Consider the following 7,973-nt stretch of genomic DNA (forward strand, 5'->3'; position numbering starts at 1 on the left):
GTAGAAAATTTGTTGTACGAACCATCTGGAGAGGCTCAACATGGATGCTTCCTATGAAGATCACACATAGAGAAACTTGATTATCATGCAGAGTCTCACGGTGGAAAATCGCTTCACACGGATTTCCATGCGCTACGGTGAAGCCATGCTTATGTCCTGTAATTTACCGGTGTAACGGTTATACTACTGATGGGGAGGCATGCGAGTAGTATGTGTTGTTCGTGGAATTTATCTTTGCGTCTTTTGAGAAGGGGATATCTGTTGAGGAATTTGTAGAATCGCTTTGTAACATTTGCTTGGATTTGAGCAATGAGTGATTGGAGTCAATGAATATCCAGGAAAGTTCAAGAAGACGCGTTCAAGAGAAGATGGATGTCCAGTTTTTTGTGAATAAGATGCAAATGAGAGTTTGCTTCCCTGTTCAATGTGTGTAACCGGTCAGTTGGCGTTTCCTAATAAATAACTCCACAGCGAAGGCCTTCTACCTTTCACCGGTAGTCCCTGCTGTAACCGGCTCAGAAATCTCTGACGTAATAACGATAGATTGTTTGACATTCAGTTATAAGTCAGACATGTTGCTCGTTCCTTTGATTACATAAATCAGACTGAGAGAACACTTGACGTGAATTCGTATATCGCCTAAATAGTCTCAACAGTTCAATGCATTCTTTGTTATTGTAGCGACAACCAGGGTCCAAGTATAGCTACAAGATTCATTCAAGAACGCTATTACTCGTAACTGAAACGCATAGCTCTGCCAAAAGCCAGCATACTAGCCAGTAATGCAGTTGATGTGGTTCACGCAAAAATGAGGCACCCCGTTCACTAATTTGCTCAAGATTCGTGTGACTGTTGAAAACACGAAGGCGATGTTCGGTTCAAAATTTTGCTGGGACTTGTCCGGCGTTAAGTCACAATAGACTGTGAAGATCCATGTGAAAAGTTCATGCATTTTGACAGAATATATTAAGAAGTCGAAAGCTTCACGTACATCGCCTCAATTTAACCCACTTTGCCAGAAATCAACAAAATACCGCAGTAAATTTATTCCGAGTCTCCAGCAGATAAATATGACCACGTGGGCTGTCATTACACACGCATCGTGTGTGTTTGGTCCTGTTAAGTCTAAAATGTGTTTCTTACAACAATGTGTAAAATAGCGCGTTCATGGGGTTCTTGGGGGTTGTGACTGGCGTCGGTGGGATTGCTTTAGCTACCTGCAAACTTATCAGTAGCACTCCATAAAGTGGTGTTCCGTCTGCTTGAGTCTCGGTGGAATAACACGACGTCAATATGCCGAGGTTTACTGCTCGAAGCTTCGGCCATTGTTGATGTGTGGAAGAATCAGGATTACAAGGAAGTGGGGAATGATATCAAGCTGTCGGTTACTGTTACAAGGGAGTCATTGGATTGTTCAGGGGTTGCCCAAGGCTGGGGTTTGGGGCTTAAACCAAGGCACCTGGTTAGTCTGGTTATCGAGTGATTCTAACAACTGACATGGCAGGCAACGTTTTCTGTTGGCGTACTCAGTTTGGATGTGATTCACATGGTATCTGCAAAATGTGAATGCATTGAAAGTTCTTTTAAAGTTGGTGTAATCTGATCAAACAAGATGGTGTGGTTTTCTGCTAGGGAATGCGGTGGAAGGCGTATGAAAACGGAAAGTGAACATTTTTCTATGTTTGGAAGTGTACTCGTTCAGTTGTCTACAAGTCTTTCAAGAAGTATCACTCCAGAAGATTGATACACAGCTGACACCTAGGGGAATCAAATCTTTTAGGCAGGACAGGTATTTTTACGTGTTGTCTTTTATTGAAACACTACTCATACGAAGTCGGCACTCGAGGAGTCACTCAATAGCTGTGATTAAGCAATGAGTGGCGCCATATGTTGTCTAAGTGAGGGCTTATCACACTTTCGTTTGGTCACTCATGGCTGAGCTGTTAGGCGACCGACTGCTGACGAACAGGTCGTGGATTTCATGCCGTAGTTACAGTAGCAGAATCAGGAAAGCGGGCCACCCATGGTCTGGTAGGGTGTTATCGAAGGGATCACGAGGTATCTGGGCGGTGGCGGTGCGACTCGCCTTTCAAGATGGGAACCTTCTACTCCCTAATGCACCTGTTTGTAGGCCGTGTAAGATACGACTGCCAACGAATACCAATGGCGTTGTTGCTTACATAAGTCGCTGGGGTCGTATGTACCTCAAGATAATTGTGGCAGACTATCACTACTTACCTTACCCATCCACTCTTATTATTTTCCTCACAATAAGACTGCCAAACAAATCTTGGTTGTACTGCACCGAAACATTGTATTGAACAATGATGACGTGCTGCTGATAATGATGACCATGTAGAGTCTCGTGAGGTCATCGTCGCCCGTGATTCCCCATAAGGTTAAAGCAACTGTTCAGTGCTCCTATTCTTTTCAGCATGGATTAACCTCACTGGCAAGATGGAATCCCAATTGAAACTGATCAACCTCACACCACCAGCAGAGCCGCCCGAACTTAAGCGCCACATGGTTAATTTAATGTTATCGTTCTGAGTAAAACAGAAATACGTATGGATCTGCCGCGTTTGTGTGCATCTGTGCAGCTCATTTTTTTAAAAGTACGCAGGTACAAACTGCATCCAAACCTTCCAGAATGGCAACAAACGCTTCGAAAGCACTCGAGTGTGCAAGTGCAATCAAATATTCATTCAACTGCCATCTGGTCATTCGAATTCTCAAGATGAGACTCTTGTTCCAATCCAAATTGATCTCTTCTTCGGTTCACATTTGGCATCTTACAAAGTGCAACATAGGAAAATGGTTTGCCATTTGGTGAGAACATGGAGCCGTACTATGTAAATCAGCCTTATATAATCGCCACGAACATGCAGTCTATTCTGGTGCGTTGAAGTAATTTGCTTATCTAACTCTGATACGAACATACATTTTTGTGCCCCGTTGGCTGGTGGGGAAGGCTCAGTCTTCTCTGATGGGTTTCTGTTCTCAGTTTGGTCACATCTGCCAGACTCGTAAACCCATAATCTTCATTGAAGTACCGCTGCACACTGATGGGCAGTTTCGAAGTTTCTTGTACTTTTCCTAATTCGCGTTTAACCTGGAGAGCACATCAAAAGTATATGTTGGGCGACCGCTTCAGGTCCCCGGGTTGGAGATTCGGATTTCTGGCGTACTAGCTAGCATTAAATGCAAGTTATTATAAGCGTCTTCTATGGCTCTGAGAACAGCGTGAAGAGGGTTGTTTCAAACACTGCTAAAAATGAGAACACTTGCTTCTCATCGACTGTGGGTGCACCGGACTTCCGATTTCGTATCTACCTAGTATCAGCCCTGTATTGATGGCGTCAGCAATAAAAAACTGGCCTCTGAACCAACAGACAAGCTCGATGAACATGTCAACGTTAATTTGTTTAATCACCACTACCAATATTTGGATACAGTGAAAGCTATTACGGAAATTTCTTTGTCGTCGAGCCTCTGCAATGCGACAGCGGTCCGTCCAGCGCCAGTGTATATATGTAGACAGGTATGTATGTATCAACCATCACACTGCATCATACCGACCAATGCTGAGTCATCCGCAAGATCGGACGTTAGTGAGGCGGAAATGCAGGCGAATAGCCAGACCAATAATACGAGACTCTGGGTAGAATGTCCACTAAACCATGGTTCTATCAGTCACACGCAACGTAAGACCTAGTTTTTCAGGAGAAAGATGACGCAATGAAAAAGCTAGGGTTTTTCAAAACCATCGTTGTTCTAGCAGCTGGTGGGAGACGTTTCACGGTTGTTATGAGCGATCCGGGTTTATATAAGAAGTCAAAATCTCCATGAAAGGACACAACAACAAATCGGTGTGTCAAGAATGATCAAAGCTTAATATTTACCGAAAGTCAGTGAGAGCCTAAAAAGCCAGAATAATCTGGAGAGTTTGCAGGAGACCAGTACGCGCAAATGAGAACACCGCTCCTAGGAACTCAACGTGCATGCGGACTGTCGAGTAGTGGTGAACGGAACGCTTCCAAGAATAATGCTGCCATTACCGTGAGCTGCAAGTTACAAACTGCAAGAAGAACAATGATGACTTTGAAATGAGTAGTGGGTAGGCTGCAGCGCTCAGTAAAATGTGTAAGATGATGCTCGAACAAACTGGGGAACGCTAACAATGAAAATGGTGGAATAACCGCCTCGTTTAATAGGATCTCGCCGCTTACATCTGTTGAACTGGACTTCGCCAAGACACGTACTGCCGAGCTAGTTGACGGACGAAATGTACCGAATGGACCCGTAGAGTAAAACTTCTGCAGATATTCCAGCCTAATCGGGTTTTACATTTCAGTGGCGTTGCTCATGGCATTTAGTTTAAATGAGCAAACGTTCAAGGTCACCGACTTCCACCACTTCGCATGTGATTACGACTTTACGGGACGAACCCCGAAACAAAATGCAAGCGTTTTTCAATACTCCGCAGTGTTCTTTAAAAGATCCCGATAATAATAATGATGTTAATTCCAAACTTGTGTGTGGCATGCCGTCTGGCACGATTATACCTTTACAGTCAGAACGAAGCATGACTAGAGGGCCTGCGGGTAGTGGGTATTGCGCCAACAGAGGACAGTGTCATAAAAAGTGGGCGATATTCGATGAAATAATGATGTACTTATTTCCAGCTTGTGGGGAACGATGGGCATGAAGCCCGAATAGTTCAAAGCCAGCTGACATGAACTAAAACTGAAAACCATTGCTGGCCATCAGTGACCTTGAGAGGCTGGGTTAATGGCCGGAGTCACAACGAGCAAAAGTGAAGATGAAGATTGAATGATTCGAATTCGGAGCAAATGGCAAGCGTTGTCTCAAAAATGTTCTATCTGAAGCTAAGTAAAATTATTGTTTGAGCTGTTGTAGGGAAGGCACGTGCAGGAGATATGTTGGATGGGGAAATGGTATTAATGCACAGGGCCAATATAACACCGTATACGGATTTGAAGTTGTGGAAGAGGCAAACCAAATTTGCAACAGAAAATCAGGCTGGCCAAATTTGAACGAAAGCTCATCTGGTAGTTAAGAAGTCGTCCCAGGTTGGGGCTAGATGAAAAATTTGCTCGTATTTATGATTACAGACTCGCTTAGGCGAGAGATTGCGGTCGAGATTCTGAAGAAAATAGTTGCGGGAGTGCCATCACACTGGGTATGACGGTGCCAGGCCATCATTGCATTGCTATGCTTCGGGTTATAAGCAGCATCTAGAGGATACCCGGAGCCCATTTTACCGATGCGGATGTTTCAATGTCATTTGTATGCGTCATACTCGTTGGACATAGCGAGTTCGCCTGCGACGAACCTGAACACCAATGGAGAGAGCGGAAAACCTTGGAGGACACCAGTTTAAGTACGGATGCTTTTGAAGTGCCTACCAAAGTCTAAGAAGCTCAGAAGTACGTGGCAATAAAGACCAAAATGTGTCTACAACCTTCTATGGCATATCCTATTGAAGAAGTATGGTTGGGAGCAATGTCAGATCAACAGAAAAAAACCAACTCATGAAACGGGGAAAGCCAAGATTTTATCCTCTGTTTTTTGACACCTGATAGTGTGAATATTTGGCCGACGGAGCCCCCAACAGGTAAAAATCCGCGTGATGCTGGCAGGGCAAAGAATCCAGCACCGCCCTAAAATGCTAAAAAATCGGTGACAATATTGTCCAATATTCTCAGTTGTATTGAACGGCTGATTTATCCCAGATACACCGCAGTAGACTGGCAAGGCAATGGAGTTGCACATAGATTCACGGATCGACACACAGGATTGAGGCTTTTGCTCAATTTTCCCGGGTCGCCTTTGTTCTTGTCGGTCAGTGGCTGTCGTTCGCTTGAAAGAAACAAGTGAAAAAAGGGTGTAGCACTGTTTTTCATATTCTCAGCCCGGAGCAGTATGCTTGCCAGCGCGAGGATTCGCATTAATAAATGTCTATTAGTGCCTTTAACTGGGTTCTAGAAGGAGCACAACCGTCGGAGGAAGGTCATTCTACGCAGCTACTGCCCGATATGATATAAGTTTTTGTCTAATGAGTGTGTGTGCTCTGAGCTTGGAAATTTTCTTACTATGTCCCAGTCGTGTTTGCTGGGTCAACGGTAAAAAAAACCTGTTTGCCAAGCTTTGTTCAAATAGGGCATAAGTAAGAATTAGGTCCCCCCGGAGGCGATTTGGATCATCCGTAAAATGGCGAATGCCTTCTGGGTCGATTTCTAATGGCGAAGTGAGAAGGACGAGTTTGAGGAGACCCAGATGCCCAAATCCTTTTAGGCATCTATCCTCATGAAGTTTTCTGGTCCGTTCTCACTATGCATGACAAAGGCATTTGCTGATTCTCCTCCAACTGACACGTGGACGCACTTTTCGCCATTCAGAGGAAATTGCCAGTCCAAAGACCACTGCTTTGCAGCGTTTACATCCATTCGGAGGGCACTGGCATTGGGTGTGGGCATCGATGTAAGCCATCGATGTAAGCGATCGACGCTACGGAGTACCTCCGGGCTATCTTATGTGTTTTTTGAATTTCACCATACGAATGGTCAGTTTTCGATCTTCGATTTATAGCGTTGCCAGATAAATGGAACAATTTGGACAAGTATAACTCAGCAGCCTCAAGCAGAAAGAATAGTTCTCGTTCATGTATTTTCAGAATTCAAATTCTATGCCCCCCCAGACCTGAGATGGGGTTCATTGCCCCGTACACAAAGTTTAAACACCGAAAAAACCAACAAGGTCCGACAGTTTCTGCCAAAATGGCGTAAACCAGCTCGGCCAAGGCTACATTCAGCGAATCCATCCCCTAACCCGCCCTCATTTTCCTAGACATCCGATTGTGGATGTCTTCTAATGACAAGACGCAGACGCCAACCACCTGATGGTGAAGACCTACCAAGCTATCACCCGATTAGCAATACGTATATATCTTTTGAGCCACTGCACATGTTCACGAATGGATCGCCGCTAAACTATATTCACCTACTTATTGCAGTACCCAACTTAAAAAGAACTTTCTTGACTTTGTCTCACCCAGCTAAAAGAGATATTCTAAATGTACGGCGTTCTTGGAAGCTAATGCCTCAACCAATTGCTTGTACGATTTCTCCCGTACGTTTAACAAAAACAACGTGCTTCTCGAGGACCGAAAATACAATGAATTTAGGGCTCTGTATCTCAACGGTTTTTGGGGTACCCTCTAGGGCACTCATTTAAATAACACGTAGATAGTTCAGAAAAAAGCACAGAAGACGTCTGCTCTACAAACTTCCATGCTGTTCTAGACTAGAACTTGAGACAATGTTCACGCTCAAACACGGTAGGCCTCACGAGTGGTTCATTTTCAAGTTAACCGCATTTCGTTCCACCATTCATGACGGCTTGTTCACTCCTTACCATCGAACAACACCTCCGGACAATGGCCGAAGGCATTTACAAGGTAGGTATATTACGTGTTGGCGCAAAAATTTCCGCACTGTGTTCGCTTCATTTAGGAGGAGGCTTCCAGCCGAATTTCTCCAAGTATAAACTAGCATCATCCCGCCCGAATTGTTCCATAATCCTCTCCCTAATCACGATCCAAGTCATCATGACTTACACACCCAACCAACTCACTAATAACAAAAAACCAGCTTGACCTGCAGTTTCGCATTTTTGCCATCGCTATGCATTGTTTATCTTTGTTATTGTTGTCTTTCGCTGAAAGACAAGAGAAAATTACTACTGTTAATGCTCTAACAGAACCCGGAAACTAGTTGTATGAACGAGGAAACGTAGAGCACTAACAATGTCTGCTTGTTGAGTAAAATTATTACAATAAGTGTATATGCGAACAAGGGGACTTATCGTGTTGCAGATTCAGGTTGATAAATCCTGTTGTAAGTCCGGATGCAGGTTTACTGTTTTCTTCGCTGTTGTAGCGGCCCCCCGTA

This window comes from Opisthorchis viverrini, assembly GCF_000715545.1.
Source record: "Opisthorchis viverrini unplaced genomic scaffold opera_v5_19, whole genome shotgun sequence".
NCBI classification, from domain to species: domain Eukaryota; kingdom Metazoa; phylum Platyhelminthes; class Trematoda; order Opisthorchiida; family Opisthorchiidae; genus Opisthorchis; species Opisthorchis viverrini.